The sequence below is a fragment of the Lissotriton vulgaris genome, chromosome 8, assembly GCF_964263255.1.
Source record: "Lissotriton vulgaris chromosome 8, aLisVul1.2, whole genome shotgun sequence".
NCBI lineage: Eukaryota > Metazoa > Chordata > Amphibia > Caudata > Salamandridae > Lissotriton > Lissotriton vulgaris.
In genome coordinates, this window is record NC_141696.1 from 434,718,219 (window position 1) to 434,736,828 (window position 18,610).

Genomic DNA, 18,610 nt, shown 5'->3' on the forward strand with positions numbered 1-18,610 from the left:
TACAAATGACAGAGACACGGGACACTTCCTTCGGCGTCAAAGATTCGAGGTTTATTTACTGCAGGGAACACAGAAGTCACAGGAAGTACAACACGTGTAGGTTCGAGGAGACTGCTTCAAATTGCTACTGTAGGTCGCTCCTTTTATACACGTTTTGCTCATAGGTTAACATGGTACACAAAGGTTTACAACTTGGTTCCCATCATAATCTCCAAGAGGGGTTGCTTTGATGCATTCAGGGCCCGGAACATAAGTACGGAAACATTTGGTGGTTCCCAACTGTAAAACCCATCTTCCCACCATTAGTACATTCCAATCGGCAGTAAACAAATCGAAGAAGGAACAAGGACAGGTGCAGAGGAAGGCAGAAACAGTGAGAAGATCGGAAAGGGTGTAAAAGGGGTGGGATCGGGAAACACTAGCTGCATTCATCAAAGGGACGTGCCTAATGAGATGCACGGCTAAGACAATAGACGGGCACAGCAAGATGAGCCTCGAGTGGGGCCATCTGCCTTACAGTGTCATCCCCCTCATCATAAAGACACTTTCAAAGGAAACGTGTCTTCCGCAGAAGTCTTGGGAATCCCAGGGTCGCGAAGCGGACAGCGTCCGTTCGCTGGCTACTTGAGGGCAAGAAACAAAATGGATGCCGTATCTAAGATGGAACCCGTGGGTACAGATAGAGAAACCCACGAAACAAACGAACGGTTTAGGCTAACACAGCAAAACTGCGTACACCCACTAAACTCGTCATTTGCGGTTCATAGATACCAGACTCGACCATATTCGTGCGAGTCAAAAACACCACTTACGATCGTTACGGAACCTCAGGGTGGACGGACAAATGCTGTACTTCCTGGCAATCCCTATAAAAGGCAATTCCTGGTTACCCATTATCCAGGAAACACTAGCCCAACGTACTCCCACAAGTTACTCCTTACACACGTTTGGAGAGACATTCTCCAAGGGGCACATCTTTTCACCTACCGTAGACACACGTTTCCAGAATGCCCCACTAATAGATCACTTTGTCTTGCGATGACTACAAGATGTAGTAAAGGCAGGGCTCAAGGGGTCTGAGCACCGGCAGTTTTTTTCAGGGGGCCTCGAAACGGGTCTCTATCGGGCTCTGTTTTGAGCCCTGGCACAGGCAGCCCGTTTTTTCCCCGGACTGCAATGACCGCTGTTTGCTGTCACTGCAGTCCGGAAAAAAGTGCCAGGGCGCAAAACAAAGCGTGATAGAGACCCGTTTCGAGTCAGCACCAGGCACATGGATGTGCGCTGCCCACACCGCTCACTTCTCAGTAGTAGAGAAGTTACAGCATGACGTCATGCCAGGGGAGCGTTGTGGGGGAAGGGAAATCCTTTAAGAGTCATTTTCTTTCTGGGTTTCCCTTCTCTTTCTGAAACTCAGGAGCAGCAACATTGTGGTAGGGTCACCAAGGATTTAATTGGAAGCTTTGTCAATATTATATAGAAGTTATAGTTGCAGCTTATTTATCTTCTGCAAGTAATAACCATTGAGAAAGCCAATATTCCTTACTTATTGTAGGTATGATGTTACTTGTATCAAATATCTGGATGCAATGACGGAAACAGCAAAATACAAGTCGGGCGGCACACTATGCTAAGCACAGATTTTTGCGTAAGTGATTTAAAGCCACGCCCCTAATTACACTGGCCACGCCCCTTTGAGAGACCCCCCAGTTTTTTCATCCCACTTAAAGCCCTGAGTAAAGGCCCAGATTCCAACCTATCTACTAGAACCAGAAGAGTTCCCACCACTTACAATGCTTATAACCGACACAAACAGGAACAATCTCATATCCAAGCTGTATCACACTAGCTCAAAGCTAATCCCTGCCCACAACACTAAAATACGCTCTGAATGGTAACGGGACCTAGGGCACGCTATAACTGACTAGAGGTGGTATAACTATTGCGTACAAACAAACAGGTCTTCCCCAAACCACCGGCACAAATGAGTTCATTTTAAATTCCTGTGGCCAGCATCTGTTACACCAGCCAAGCTTAATCAGATAGACCCCCCAGGCCTGGAAGCTGTCCCAAATGCCAGACGACCATGGCAGACTTTGCCTATATGACCTGGACATGCCACAAAATGGTCGCATACTGGCAGGACATATTCACAGCCCTATCACACATGGTGCAACTTCACATTGACCCTGCCCCACTATTGGTGTTACTTGGATATGTCCAAGAGGTCCCCATATCCGCAAGTATATACAGAGCCATTGCGCTCTTACTAGCGAAAAGGGAGATAGCTATACACCGGGGCAGCAAAAAATGCATGACAAGCAAACATGGATCAAAATCCTGATCCACTGCGACACAACCAGTGAGATATATGCAAAACTACAGCTGCCCGCATCCAGATCTCAAGACATATGGCAGTCGCTAAGATCCTACCTACTAATGATAGATAACAAAGATGATGAACAGCCAGAATTAGATGAGTCATTTAAAAAAAACACTCATAGGGGTGTGGGGGAAACAACTCGTACACCACCCTGAAATGTCTGGGTATACCCGCCACACAGATGATGATTTGCATGCAACCCTGCTGTGATATCTGAAGCTACATGAATATGCTTGAGACAGATACAAACTTGGTAAAACATGAAGGCTTGGGACACAAACCCTTCGCTAACTGTATCCTCAAATGTTATACAGCTTCATGTTTGTTTCTGAAAATTGAAAAATAATGTTTTTTTAAAAAAAGCTATTTGGTCTGATGTTGGCTGCCAGCCTCTTGCCTTTCCTAATGGTTTTTTGAAATGTTTTTCTAAATCTTGAATACAAATTTATATAGAGGGCTTAAATAGAGAGTATTGCAAAGACCGACAGACAGCAAGGACTGTATAGCATACTGGCCAATAGACCAATGCAGGTTTCATTTGAACTGTTTACTGACTAAAATTGCCTCTTCTTCATTATATGTAAATTGGAAAAATACATTCAGAGAGTTTTTTCAAAATCTCTCACTTTTCAGTTTTAAAATGTTGGCATATATGGGATAGATGGATGGATGAATAGATAGATAGATAGATAGATAGATAGATAGATAGATAGATAGATAGATAGATAGATAGATAGATACATAGATAGATAGATAGATAGATAGACAAATAGAGTATACATGTAGACATACAGGTAGCTAGATAGACAGACAGGTAGATATACAGGTATAAAGACAGGTATCGAGATATTCAGAGGTACAAGTTGATAGCTAAACAGATAGTTAAAAGACAGATAGATCTACTGGTAAAAAGATAGACAAGTATCTATACAGATAGACAGACATGTAATTTCAATAAATGGCACAGCTTCAATTAGTAATATAACAGTAAATGTCTATAAAGAAAGACATACAAGGGGGGGCGCTAGAGGGCGCCGGACAAGATGGCCGCACTTGTGTGAGGCTCCGTCCCGACCATTGCAAATCCGCTAATTTATCCTGTCTTTCCCCGGCACTCTTGCCCTACACCCCGGCTGAGCTAACTCCGCCATCGTCGGTGACCCCCTGGGACGCTTTGTGGGAGAATTGCGGCTGTGCTAAGGGCGCCTGGAGCGGAGCGACCCGGGCTGGGACGTGCAGGGCGGCGAACCCGGCGGCTGTGGAGCTGAGGCCTCGAGGAGATCTGGGCGCTGGACGCCGTCGCTGGCTGTGTGAGCGGAGCCTGGGAGGCGGCGCTTCGGGACTGCTGCAGCGCCGAGACGGAGCTGACTGCGGACCCTCCGGAGCGGCTTCGGTGCGCTGGACGGCCTGGACTTGGCCCTGCTGGTCCCGGTGAGTGGGGCGAGGTGTTACGCTAGCTCGGTGCTGCGGAGGTGGTACTGGGCCGCGTTGGCCCGCGCCGCGCGAGCAGGGGCCGGGGGGGCTGGAGGAAGGGTAGGCTGAGGTGCGGTCAGGAGCACAGGCGGGAGCACGCGCTGGGCTGCCTGGAGGAGCGCTCGTGGGCACACGGGTTCCCTGGTGGGCCTACTGCATTGGAGGTCGCGGACCGAAGGAGCGCCCGCCATCTTGGGCATTCCATTTACATTGCTGCTGAACACTGAGTACTAGCGGATTGCGCTCTTCCAGCGCTAAGAATCTTAACATCGGCGCTGTCGGGGGGCCCTCCGGTGCTGGCGTTCCGCCTCTTTGGGATCTGCGCACAACTGTATACACCTGCACTGTGTTGATGCATGGACATTGTTTTGGCGCGCTTTGCCCGCTGAGGTGGAGGGACTGTTTGGCCTAGACTGGAGATACCTGTAGGCCTGGGCCTGGACGTGCTCCGGGGCGGGTAGCGACAGGTGAAGGATCCGATATTTTTTTGAAAGGCTTCACTGGACACACTGCCCTGAGTACCTGAGCCTGATACCGCGCTGATCCCAATAGCAGCCATGGGCAGGCCCGAAAGAAACCAGCCTAAAATTAATTTTGAAGCAAAAAAGGCTACGCACACTTCCTCCCAGGCGCCCGTGGACTCTGACCAAGGTGGGGCTGCTGGGGGTACACCTAATCTGGAATCCACACTGGTGGCAATGCAGAAGACTCTACAATCCATTGAGGGCACTATGGAGTCAGTCAATCATCGTCTTGATCAAATGGCGACGCAATTTGACCGCCAGAACGAACGGATGGGAGAAGTGGAGCAGCGAGTTTCGGCCACGGAGGATGGCCTGGCCACAGTCTCGTCCAAAGTGTTCAGTATGGAAAGAGTTCTGGCGGTCATACAAGCGAAGAATGAGGAGTTGGAAGGGAGATCTAGGAGGAACAACGTTCGCGTTACAGGTCTGCCGGAGTCCACAAACGTGGGGCGCATGGAAGACTACATGGAACGAATGATTGTTGATATTTTTGGCGCTGACCACCTCTCTCGGATCTTCATTGTGGAGCGTGCACATCGCTCTCTGGCCAAGAAGCCCCCACCGGGAGCGCCGCCGCGTCCTATTGTGGCTAGGATCCTGAATTACAGGGACCGGGACACTATCCTGCGGCTTGCCAGGGAGAAGGGCTCCATTGAATATCAGGGCAATAAATTGGAGTTTTTTCCCGACTTCACCATGGCGGTACAGACTGCACGAAAAGAATTCGCTGCGGTGAAACAGTTGCTGAGGGCCGAGAACGTAGCTTATGCCATGTTGTACCCTGCGCGCCTTCGGATTGGGCCTCCTTCAGATAACAAAATTTTCTCCTCACCCAAGGCGGCCATGGACTATGCCAAAAAACTGAAAAAACGTGCTAAAGAACCGCCGGGGCGTCATGAGGGAGATGATGAGAGACTGGAAGAGGAGGATTGAATTGAGTTGCACTGCTAGCCCTGGTGCAGAGGGAACTGCGGGTGAATGCACTGGGCTGCCTCTACTACGGTGTGTTCTTTAATAATCGAGAGCCGCAAGGGCGTTTCAGCACTTGATCCATTTAGCACTATTGCTTTGAAAGCTGCGGGGGGGTGACGCTCAGGCTGACACTATTCCTGTTGATGCCGCCTGATCGCCTCAATTGGGCTCTCTACAGGTTCGACTTGGCTGAATGAGATCCCGTTGTGCACTATGAGCTCCCACGCTGGATACAGTGGCGCTTCTAAGCTCTTGGTGCTGCACTTTGGATGTGGACGCTTCGTGGGCGCCCAGTGCAATGTACTGTTACAAGAATACTACCGTGTTTGATGCTCTGACCGTGGGTGTGGGTGGGGGAGTTGGGGTTGTTGTTAACGGCAATGGTCTGAGCTCTCGTCAGTACTGGCGAGGGTGAAGCGCCACTGCGTCCCCGGATAAGGGAGATCCCCAAAATGTGGTTGTTTGCATTGTTGGGGGTTGCAAAGGGGGGAGATGTGGGGAACCTTTGGCAAATTGGGGGTGCTGAAGTGGGTGGCGGGTTGGGGGAAGGGAAGTTGAGATCTGTTGGGTTGTTGTGGTTTTTCCTGATCAAAGAGACTGAGTCTGTGAACTGCATGGGGGGCGAGTGGGGTCACAGTCGGGGGTATGGGAATCTTACCTGCATTACTGGTGTCGTCTCCGGGCTGGAGCGGGGAGCGGGAGGGTCTGCCAAGAGGGGGCTGCTGAGGACGAAATCACTGATGGGATGCTTACACCTTTGGCGATATGGATAGGGGGGGCAACCTAAAGTGTGTTACATGGAATGTGCGAGGGTTGAATAAACCGCAAAAAACACGACAAATGCTTGCCTTTCTCAACAGACACGGAGCACAAGTGGTGTTTCTGCAGGAGACGCATCTAAAGGGTACGGCAGCCGAAATGGTGGGCAAACAGTGGGCGGGGGCGAGGTGGGCCACGTCATATTCTTCCTATGCCCGTGGGGGTGATGATTTTGATTAAAAAGAATGTTCCGTTTGAGGTGCTGCATGAGGAAGTGGACCAGGATGGCAGATATATTGTTGTGCAGGGTAAATTGTGTGGCACGTTGGTCACTCTTCTCAATGTCTACGGTCCTAATATTGATGATCCTGATTTTTTCGTTGCTCTCTGGAACAAGCTGTATGACCTGCCGCCCTCGGCTATCCTCTGTGGGGGGGACTGGAATGTTACACTAGATTCTGAGTTGGACAGGAGGCAGGATCGGCCCCATGAACGTAAGAGAGCGATGGATGCAGTGTGTGAGGGAATGCATGGACTGCACTTGGTGGATGTTTGGCGCCTGCGGAATCCTGGCAGACGGGAGGGGACTTGCTACACGTCAGCGCATAATACGTGGCCGAGACTGGATTATTGGCTATTGACCCGAGATGTGAGCGGTTGGGTGATGAATGTGGAACATCTGCCCCGCACGCTTTCTGACCATGCTCCTGTTAAATTGCAGCTGCGGATACCTACACATGCCCCTGCTCCATTTACTTGGCGACTCTCCCCTGGAGTGTTGACGGATCAAGTGTTAAGTGAACGCCTGCGGCAGGTGATTGAGGAATTATTTGAGGTCAATGTGGGCTCTGTTGATAGTATGCTCACGGTGTGGGAGGCCTTTAAGGTCTCAGTGCGGGGTGCATGTATTGGGCTGCGGTCCGGGGTCCTCACGTCCATCAGAGACTCTATGTCCAGACTGGAAAGGGAGCTGTTGACACTGGAGCGCCGACTGGAGGAGGGGGCGGAAATCACACTGTTAGCGGATGTTAGGGCGAAGGTCACAGAATATAATGAATTGGCCGACCAGGAGGTGAAATTTCTGTCCAAACGCGCTACGGCCAGGTACTATGGAGAAGGGGGTAGGCCGGGTAAGGGGCTTGCTGATAGAATTCGAGATCCTTGGGCAAAGCACTGTTCTGTATTGGAAATCGAGGATCAGGGAGAAGTGGTGACCACGACGGAAGGTATACTCGCCTGCTTCTCGAGACATTATGCACAACTCTATGAACATAGGGAAACGGCGGAAGAGGCGGACATAACACAGTACTTGGAGGAGGTGGCACTAGTGTGGCTCTCCAGGGGTCAACAGGAATTCCTAATGCACCATGTCACTGAGGCGGAATTCAGAGATGCTATTGCAGCACTCCCGAATGGAAAGGCGGCTGGCACAGATGGCCTACCCGCCGAATTCTATAAGACTTTTGCAGACTTGCTTATTCCGCGGTTGGCAATGGTTTTGGAGGAGGCCTTTGAATGCGGACGGCTTCCAGGGACCATGAGAGAAGCGCTCTTGGTGGCGCTCCCCAAGCCCGGTAAACCTCTGGATAAATGCGAATCATACCGCCCACTTTCACTTATGAACACTGACGTTAAAATAATTGCCAAAGTATTAGCCACGAGACTGCGTCTACTCCTGCCGGTCATGGTCCTACCTGACCAGTCGGGATTTATCCCCCTCCGGTCCACCACTCACAACCTCAGGACCCTGTTCGCCGTCTTGCATCTCCTTAAGCCAGAACTGGCTGCGGTGGCGGTCATGCTGGATGCCGCCAAGACCATTGATTCAGTTGCATGGAAGTACATGATGGCCGTACTACACCGGATGGGAGTCCCGTTCTTTTTCACATCCCTGATCGCCCTGTTATATAATGCGCCCACGGCAAGAGTCAGGGTTAATGGGTATGTCTCTTCCTCCTTTCCGATACAGAGGGGGACAAGACAGGGGTGCCCTCTTTCGCCCCTGCTTTTTGCAATAATGATGGAGCCACTGGCCTGTATTCTGCGGCAAAGGTATGCGGATGCAGCATTAAAATTTCCTCTCAGATCGCTGGCTGTCTCGATGTACGCCGACGACATGGTTCTATATGTCAGGGACCCCGCACTCCACCTTGAAAACATACTTTGAGAGTTCATTAAATTCGGTCGTCACTCAGGACTGACCATAAACTGGGACAAGTCGGTGGTGCTACCTCTCACGGATGTTACCCATCGGGTCCCTTTGGAATTCCCGCTGGAATGGGCGACGGAGTCGGTTAGATACCTGGGCATCTGGGTGCATAGGGATTGTCAGGAAGTCATACGGGCCAACTACGGCGTTGCCATTTCCAAACTGGAAGATCAGGTGGCGAAATGGACTCACTTACCGCTTACCCTGGCGGACAGAGTATCGCTAATTAAAATGGTGGTGCTTCCGAAATTTCTTTATCTCTTCACAAACATCCCGATTGCGTTGAAATCCCACTTCTTTGCGAGGCTCAGGTCCCTATTAATATCTCTCACCTGGGCTGGCAAGAGGCCGCGAGTGACTTGGGAGGTGCTGGTCAAGCCATACGATCTGGGTGGGTTTGCCCTGCCGGATATGAGGCTTTATTATCTGTGTGCGCAGGCGCACTTCGCGAGTTACTGGATAGCAGCTCCGCCATACACTCCGCACGTAGCGCTGGAAGCAAGCGCGGTTCTGCCATACCCCTTAAGGGCTATGATCGCCAATAAGCATTCGGTGTTTGAGAAGGGGGAGATTGACACAGTGCGACTCACGACGACTGCATGGCACAGCTTGGGCAAACGGGCTGGTAGACTACCGCTATACGCCCCGGCTATGCCGCTACTCTATCACTCAGATATTTCTGTGTCGGGAGAACCGGGAGGGCTGCAGATCCTGCGGGAAGCTGGGCTACAGAACATGGGAGACCTGTTTCCGGGAGCATCGTTTATCTCCTCTCAGGAGATGACGACCCACTCGACAAATGCCACTATGTCCACCTTTATGTATGTTAGATTACGGGCCGCCGTGCGTGACCTATACTCTACTTATCCGGAAGAACCTCTGGCCCTAAGTGCCCTGCAGTTGCTCTATACGGTTAAAGACAGGACTAAATTATTATCTAAACTATATAAGGCTGCACAAGAAGATGAGGGCGGGGGGGCGGCGCTGGCTAGAGCACGGTGGGACGAGAGTCTCCCGGAACCGCTGAGTGATGATGAGTGGAATGAATGCTGTGCTATGACTGGGGGGTATGTGATCAATGGCAACTTCCGCCTTCTACATTATAAGTTTCTGCAACAATGGTACTATACGCCTACCCAACTGGTGAGATATGGCCTTAGGTCCACTGCTCAATGTGTCCGATGTGGGGCCGAGGAGGCCGACTTTATTCATCTGGCCTGGGGGTGCCCCCGTGTCTACGATTTCTGGAGGGAGGTGACTGAAAGGCTGACTGTCATCACCTCGATTGAGGTGAAACTGGATGTACGCCTGTGTCTTTTGGGCATTGCTTCTGGTGTGGCTGCTCCGTTGCGCCGATTGGTGGTGCTGGCGCTTCAGTTGGCCAAGAGGAGGGTCGCTATGGTTTGGGGAGGGAGGAGAGCGCCTGAGGTACAACTGTGGCTGAAGGATATGGCCTATTGCAGGGACCAACTGAACTGCTACTATGATGAATTGCCTGCGGTGGCCCGCCCGAGGGATGTATGGACTCCGTTCACACTTTACATGCTGTCTTTGACAGAATCCGACAGCGACGAAAGTGTGGTTACTGCTTTGTCTGATGGAGGGGATGAAGCTGAGTGAGGTGTCCTTCTGGAATGACGTTAAGACTGCACTGTGTGTTGCGTGGAATACCTAGACAATGCTCGTATGAGTGGGATTGATTTGATCTGCTGAGACTGGCATGCAGGTATGCCCTACTATGCCTCGCAAAAGCCTCTGGGGAGTTCTGAGAAAGTGGTGAAGGTTTCCAATCTCTGGATGCCCTGTCAGACGTCTGCCGTATTGCCTACCCTATCATATTATGACTGCTGGACTTGGAATACTTATTATGATCAGGATACGTTGGGGAGGGGGGGTTCGGATTTGTTGGCGTTGTCTTTGTTTATAAAAACCGAAAATTAGACCAAGATCACATGGGGGCAAAACGACCGCAATCGATGGGAGTATTGGACTTAATGCATATGAATCTACTGTAGTGCCTATCTGAGCTAAGACTTCTGGACTTCTGCACTCGTACCTCTGACGTATGGTCTCAAGCTTGTATGATATATGTGATACTCTGATGGCGGCCGGCCCCAGCAGTGGGTTGTAGGCACACCGCTGTGTATATGAATAATGTGCAATAAAGGTCTTCCAAAAAAAAAAAAAAAAAAGAAAGACATACAAGGGAGCTGAATGCAAACTAGACGGCCATACATGCAGGACATGCAGACTAAATTGGTTAACAAGTAGTCCTAAAAAAATCCATACCATTGTGACATACAGGAGTGCAGTTATAAATGCACTTCATTGCACGCAACGTAAAAAGATGATATCTTCCTGAAGAACATTTTCAAATGGACACAATCTGGTATGCGGTGAAGTTGCACCAGTAAGAAAAACAAAGACCACTCCAAAAGGAATTTACAACAGCATTAGCAGGCAAGATGAACTGAGACAACTGTGATTTGGCCTGTCTTCACATCTGGTAGAAAGAGTCCTGCTATCATATCAGGATCTAAAAACAAAGGCAACACTAAAGTAATAATAAATGAAAACTAAAAATACTGGCCCTGAAGGGAACTAACTTGTGTGTGAATGTGCGCCTTGTAAAGGAGCAAAATGTAGTCGCTCAAAGTGAAGTTACCCAGTGGCTTAAGTAGGCTGACACATTTCCCAATGCTGGATGCTGTAGTGGGTGGATGAAAAATGTGAATGACCCAACTACAAACCAATGGTTGAAGAAAGCTAGCTGAAAAACCATTTATGTAAGCATGTTATAGATATGGTTGTAGTAAACTTGAGAGGTCTTGGCTAACGCCAGACCTGAAAATGCAGTCCAGCTTATTGCTAAAGCATACATATTTTTCCTTGCATGGTTAGCTACAATAGCGATGTTTTCAGGCCGTGCCACATTTATACGAAATCTGGAGAGAAGATGGTTCTGTCTCTGGAATCCAGCTGAAATCAGATACACTTGTTTGTAACTCCTCCTTGGGTACAGGGAAAATATTGAATACTTTACTGTTCAAGGACCACAATACTTATGGTTAGACTTGGCTAATCATATTTATTGAATCTTTTTAATATTGAGGGGCCTCTCAAAACCTGGAGGGAAATGAACAGCTCATGCTGGGGTCATGTTTTACTGAAGCTTCTTCTGGGTGGCTTTGATCCAACTCAGATGCCAGCAATCACTGAATCTGAGTCAATACTGGTGGAATGTCCCTACGTGAAGCTTCAAGTAGGGACATCCCACCAGTATTGACTCAGATTCAGTGATTGCGGGCATCAAAGTTTCCTGGATCAACAATCAGGGGAGTACTTTGTGTTTAGTGGTGTTAAGACACAGGAGGGTGCACTCCCCTCGCACGTTCCTCTCAGCCCTCCAAGGAGTTAATGGCTTTGAGCCAAACCAAAGGGAATCAGTAATGAACTTAGACAGGAGACAAGATTCTTAAGGTATGCAGATCACTGACAGGAAAGCGGGGGGGGCGGGGCTCATACTGCTCTGACAGAGAAAGGTTTCTACTTCAAAGGGAATGGTGGTCAGTCCCACCCACAGAGACCACTGGTTTTCAGCAGGGGGACAAAAACCTGCAAGCTCACAGGCTTTAATGTCTATCATGCACTTGCAAAGCCCACCACAAAGTGAACGGCAATTAGGTCAATATCCACACACATAGAGTCTACCATTCACCCATAAGTCTCAACCATAAGTCTAAAGACACATGAGCATGTACCCTCTAAAAATGTCACTGATATGAAGAAGGCAAAAGATCCCATTTAGGGAGGAGTGAATACAATTTTCTTTGGATAGCCAGTAATCATTCAACTAATGGTATAGATGAACTATGGCCTTTCTCCTATGTATCCATGGTGCTGCCACCACTGCCCAGCTCTTATAGCCAACATACAGAGAGCAATAGACTCTCTGTAAAACAGGGGTGCCCTTTGGGGCATCACTCTGACATTAGACCCAATTTGTGGAGCCTGAAGTCACTTAATGTGATCATGCAGCGGGCTTTTAAGATGAGAGCTTTTCTCTGAGTAAAAGGTTCTTCCCCTACATCTTAGTCTCATCTGAGTGTAAACTGTTCTACTTCTAGATGGGACACACCTCTCTTACAATTGTGAGGATTGGAAGGAGAGGGGTTGGGAATATCCACAAATTTCCATTTTGTGGTCATTTCCATACTTCCAAGGAGGTAAACCCCACCTAGACACTCTCACTTCTCACACATTCACTTCCCACAAACACATGTGGCAGAGAAATGGGTAATAGTGAATGCATTTCCACTCAGCAGGCAACTCTCTGTGAATTCTTGGAAGACATAAATGAGGTATTTTTGGTTGAAAACCTATGTTTATGGCTGAACATTCCTTTGTGAATATTCCTCTATGTTCTTTGACATGTTTATATTGCTCACGTCAGTCAGACTGTTCCAATTGAACAGTTTGCTTCAGACCTGACTTTTAACTTGCTGTGAGATAGAAACCCAGCCACATAATTTCTTACTTATTCGATGCCAGAGATATAGATTTATTGTGCATATCAAATGTGATTAAGAAATTCCAATGGAAGAGTACAACAAAATAAAGAATACTGAGCTATGAGTTAGAGCTATTAAATATCGAGCAGGGAATATTGATTTACCAGAATATTGTAGCCAAAATATGTATAGTATATATAGGTATGCATAGGTTTACTATACTTCACTCCATACACACGTACCTTGATGATACACATATTGGTCAAGATTCACAAAAGTCTTGCGTCGGCTTTGCATAACTTTTGTAATGCATATCTGCTGCAAAACGTTATGGGACTTAACAAATCAATGCAAATTGGTATTTGTGTTGGTTTGTATGGAAAAATAACGCAAACCAGCATGAAATGCTGCCTTGCATTACTTTGCATCAAGTGAGCGTTACATCAGTGGTACAGGAACGTTCCCATGCAACCATCCTTGCTTTTTGAAGCAAAATGCTTTTTACTGACATTAGTAGATGGGGTTTTGACGCTGCGAAAAAGCAGGTGTTAACCCCTTTGCTGCTGATGACGAGCTCAGCTCGTCATCAGCCACGGGTGGCGTGTGCTGATGACGAGCTGAGCTCGTCATGTAACTCGGTAAAATGAAAAAAGCTGCACAGCGCAAAAATCGCCGCAGCAGCGATGCGGTTAAACTGAGAAATGTTTTTATTTCTCCTTGCTTTTCTGACTATCTATGTATGTTGCACTGTAAAGCACATATATAAACTAGGGTATGTGTTGTGTCCTAGGTAGAAAGACAGCAGGAGCCAGGATGTATATTTGGGTCTTCTTTGTTCAGTCTTCAAATCAAGTTACATCTGTCTTGACTCCAGCCAGCCTAGTGTGGTACTAGCCCCACCAGGAGCAGCCTGCCTAGCTGCTCAGCCCATCTCTACCTGTCACATTCATCCCACTCAGACACCCAGGCATTCCACGCATCACAGGCACACCAACATTCTGAGACCAACTCACACTCTGGCTGAGCAGCTAGAGGCAGCAGGGCTAGAGTACATGTTATACTAGTAAGTAGGATATAACATTACCCCTTTTTCTTTAAACAAAAGCAAAAAGGAAACAAGAGAACTAAACCCAAGTAGAATAATATAAGGAATCTCAAAGATGCAGCAAATGGACAAAGCATAAAAGAAGATTGAACCACAAAAAAATCAAAAATCAAAAATAGTACAAATCCCTAGAATGCAGCAATGAAGACAACACATCACAAGAGAAAGAACCATTAGGTAAAGAAAGGATGGTTAAGATAAATACAATTGAATAGCAATATCCCCCATCCGCCTTAAAAAGAGATTTAAACATTTTGAAGAGTAAGCTATGGCATAAAATTAGAAGAAATACAGTTCATATCATATTGAATAATACACAGTGACATAAAGCACTATAGTGCAAAAGGGTAAAAGACCCCAAAACACAAATGCCCCAAAGCATACCATTGAATAGTGCTAAAGGTAGAATACCCTGCAACTTCAATCCCAAGAGTAAGGGAAACAAATGGGTCGTCGCCCATAGAACCAACCATGAAGGTATGTACTATTGTGCTGCACAACTGTAAAAGGGATTAAAACCCACATCCAACCACACATAGGAGTTTACCTAGGTAGATATGTATGGGAACTATCCCATGTCCCAAACCCCTTGTAGCGGTTACATACCCCCAAGTAAGAGTAACACACAGACCCATTGTAATAATAAACCTGGATCCATTATGGGAACTAACCCACATCCCAACCCCCTTGAGGAGATCACATACCACCATGTAGGGGTAACAACCATAACTGTGAAAAGGTCCGTTACTCACACCCATGCTATGGATACAGGACCAACTATGATGACCATCCAAAAACTAACGACCCACCATTCAATGGAATACAAAGATTATGGCATCATGACAACGAAATAACTAATCATGCCCCTAAAACAGAAACTTAGATGCATTCATGTGACACTCCGGTGAGCGATCTCTCACCCGAGTTGTGGTAAGAAAACATTTCCCTGCACAAGGAAGATAAAACACAACACAAACCAAATATCTTGACATGTTTCTTCCACACCTGGGCGCTAAGTCACACACAAGATTTCTACAAACAATGAGAAAACAATGGGAATTAAGAAAGAAATGAAAAACTGCCTAGGAAGTGCTGTAAAGTGCAGACAGGTACATTTCAATATTCGCCCTGGTTACATTACACTAAATCACATAGTATTGAGGGAATTAACCAAATGCCCAAGAGCAAAGCCTAACAGTGCGACCTGTAAGTAGGATTCATTAACACAGAACACATTAATATGGTAAATAAACTAGGCATTAAGAAATCGTTACTCTACGATGAATCTTGACCCCAAAAACAGATCTTCTGTAAAATGATCCCAAACATGTTCTCCAAAAATTATACTCTAGGTGTTCACAACTCACGTGGTCTCCGACATGCTTGAAACGGAGAGTCACATGTAAACATCCCACGACGAGGATTCCACAAACTGTTCAATGACGCCCGCAGGTAGAAAATAGTACTTTGTTAGGGGTGCATGACATAGACCAAACGCATGTGTAGCAGACGTGGTTGGCAACGCGGCAGAAAACAGAACATATCCTGCCATCCACCAACCACAAGATGGCGGCACGCTTGTGGCATTACGCCGAGTGGTTCCCGGCACGTGAATGCTCCAAAACACCCCTGAACACTGGTAGAGCGTCACAAAGGACGATCGACATGGAGGCATCGGAGGTAAGAATCCTCGCGCTGTATGCAGCTCGCGCCTAATTTTTTAAACTTTCAAAACAGCAATTGAACCGACAATAAACCGCTGCCAATAATGAGAAAAAAAAACGGATGAAAAGCTCAACTCAAAAAGCGCTGTAATAGTACATTTGATGAATATCCTCCGTATTGTGCCGCATAAAGGTTTTAGTGCTCAAACACAACTTCGGCTATAAAAATGCCAAAAGTAGTACAGCGTCGTGTGTAGACTCCAGGATCACCAGGACAGTGCACCATCAGCAATACTCTGCTAAACTACACTTGCAGACTTCAGTGTAAGAGACGGTCACTGTGGTACTCTGCTCTAAAGCAAGCAGGCATCATGACAGTCTCCGCCAACCGACCAGACAAGAAGGTTGACCCTCAATTCCTCAAACAGCACTCCCAAAAGTAGAACACAAAAGATCTTTGTACCCATGTAGACAGCAACAAACTTATAGGATCCAAGGGGTACAAAAAGACAAAAAGCTGGCACCAGACTTCATGAATAGTCACACAGAGAATGACTAAGTAGAGGCAAGTCCCCAAACATGCATCTGCACATTAGCACGTAGTGTCTGGAGGATCTACTTCCTTTTATAGAAATACTGGTGACAATCTATGTCAAAATTCTTGTCAGGCAAATAACATTGTCCAACTTGCTACTACTGAAGGAAGATCGTATTGACACAATGCCTTATCAATAAAGATCTCTGTAGTCTTTGAAGTACTTTAAACGTCAGTTACTGTGAAAAAAAATCACCTTAAAATTGTCTTAATCTTAAAAGACACTGTAGACTCATTTGCACGATGTGGCTGGAACACCAACACCTGGTTGTAGAGAGGCTACACATCCAACTCACAAACACTTTTGTACGTTACATGTGGCTGAAACACCAGATGTGGCTGTAGTTGAACTACTCTTCCAACTCACTGTTGATTTTATATCGAAAACGTTGTGGCTGGAACACCAAAACCGGTTGTAGTTGAACTACTCCTCCAACTCACTGTAGCTGTAGTATTCCCAGGCTGTAGTATCAGTTGAAGGTGACACTGCTCGCTGGGGCTCTCCATAGGAAGATCACTGGTGGGGCTGGGGCTGGCTTGCCTGGAAATACCTTCTTAATAGTTGTAGTTACTTGTAGGATCTCTTGGTTTCTCTTGTAGTTCCTTAGTTTCTTTGTTTCTTTGCTGTACCAAGAGTCTCTAGGGTTCAAGTCTGCCCGTCGCCAAAATTATATTGTGTCCTATGTAGAAAGACACCCGGAGCCAGGATGTATATTTGGGTCTTCTTGATTTAGTCTTCAAATCAAGTTACATCTGTCTTGACTCCAGCCAGCCTAGTGTGGTACCAGCCCTACCAGGAGCAGCCTGCTTAGCTGCTCAGACCGGATCTATGACAGAATTTCGACCTACACAAATATCGGCGTAATTATATCGATAGCAAAAATATCGACGCCCTATGTACAACATGGTAAGTACCAAAATATCGAAAAAATAATATCGATGTTAAAAATATCGTTGTTAAATATATCGATTTTTTTTAAATTTTAAATAACATAAAAAATACTGTAAATAATACTTATTAATTACTTAAAGATATTTAAATATATGTAATAATGGTAAAAAAAAATAATAATACAAATTTAATTAAAAATAAAATAATTAAAAATCATATATAATATATAATTACTTAACAATAATTACTATTCCCACTCCAGTGGGTGCAACAGTAGGGAAAACTGACCCTGAACCCTAAAAATACCCCTTTACCAAAAAACCTAAAACTGACCCTGAACCCTAAAAATACCCCTTTACCCAAAAACTGAAAACTGACCCTGAGCCCTAAAAATACCCCTTTACCCAAAAACTGAAAACTGACCCTGAACCCTAAAAATACCCCTTTGCCCAAAAACTGAAAACTGAAAACTGACCCTGAACCCTAAAAATACCCCTTTACCCAAAAACTAAAAACTGACCCTGAACCCTAAAAATACCCCTTTACCCAAAAACTGAAAACTGACCCTGAACCCTAAAAATACCCCTTTACCCAAAAACTTAAAACTGACCCTGAACCCTAAAAATACCCCTTTACCCAAAAACTAAAAACTGACCCTGAACCCTAAAAATACCCCTTTACCCAAAAACTGAAAACTGACCCTGAACCCTAAAAATACCCCTTCACCCAAAAACCAAAACTGACCCAGAACACTAAAAATACCCCTTTACCCAAAAACTCAAAACTGACCCTGAACCCTAAAAATACTCCTTTACCCAAAATTAATTAATATTACAATTAAATTACTTCCCACCCTATTCCCCTATAAACCCACAACCCGCTCCAGTAGTAAAACATATAATTTACTTAAAAAAATACATAAATTATCAATTAATTAATCAATTAATCAATGAAAATAATCCATTGCCAATTACTATTGAATTGCAAAAAAAAATAATCATTAAAAAATAATTATTTAATTACAAATAAATTACTTCCCATCCTATTCCCCTATAAACCCACAACCCGCTCCAGTAGTAAAACATATAATTTACTTAAAAATATACATAAATTATCAATTAATTAATCAATTAATCAATTAAAATAATTCATTGCCAATTAATATTTAATTGCAAAATAAATTAATCATTGAAAAATAATTATTTAATTACAAATAAATTACTTTCCACCCTATTCCCCTATAAACCCACAACCCGCTCCAGTAGTAAAACATATTATTTATTTTTATATATTTTTTATTTATAAAAAATTATTAAACACATATTATAACAATTAATTTAAATACTTAACTAATATTTCTAACACATATTAGTAAATCGAAATTACTTACATCGATATATATGCTATCGATATAAGTAATTTCGATATTACTTACCTTAGAGTCGATTTTCTGGCCATCGATATTCTGGACATCGATATTCTGTCCCATCGATATTAGCAACTCGATATAAGTGTAAGTCGAAATA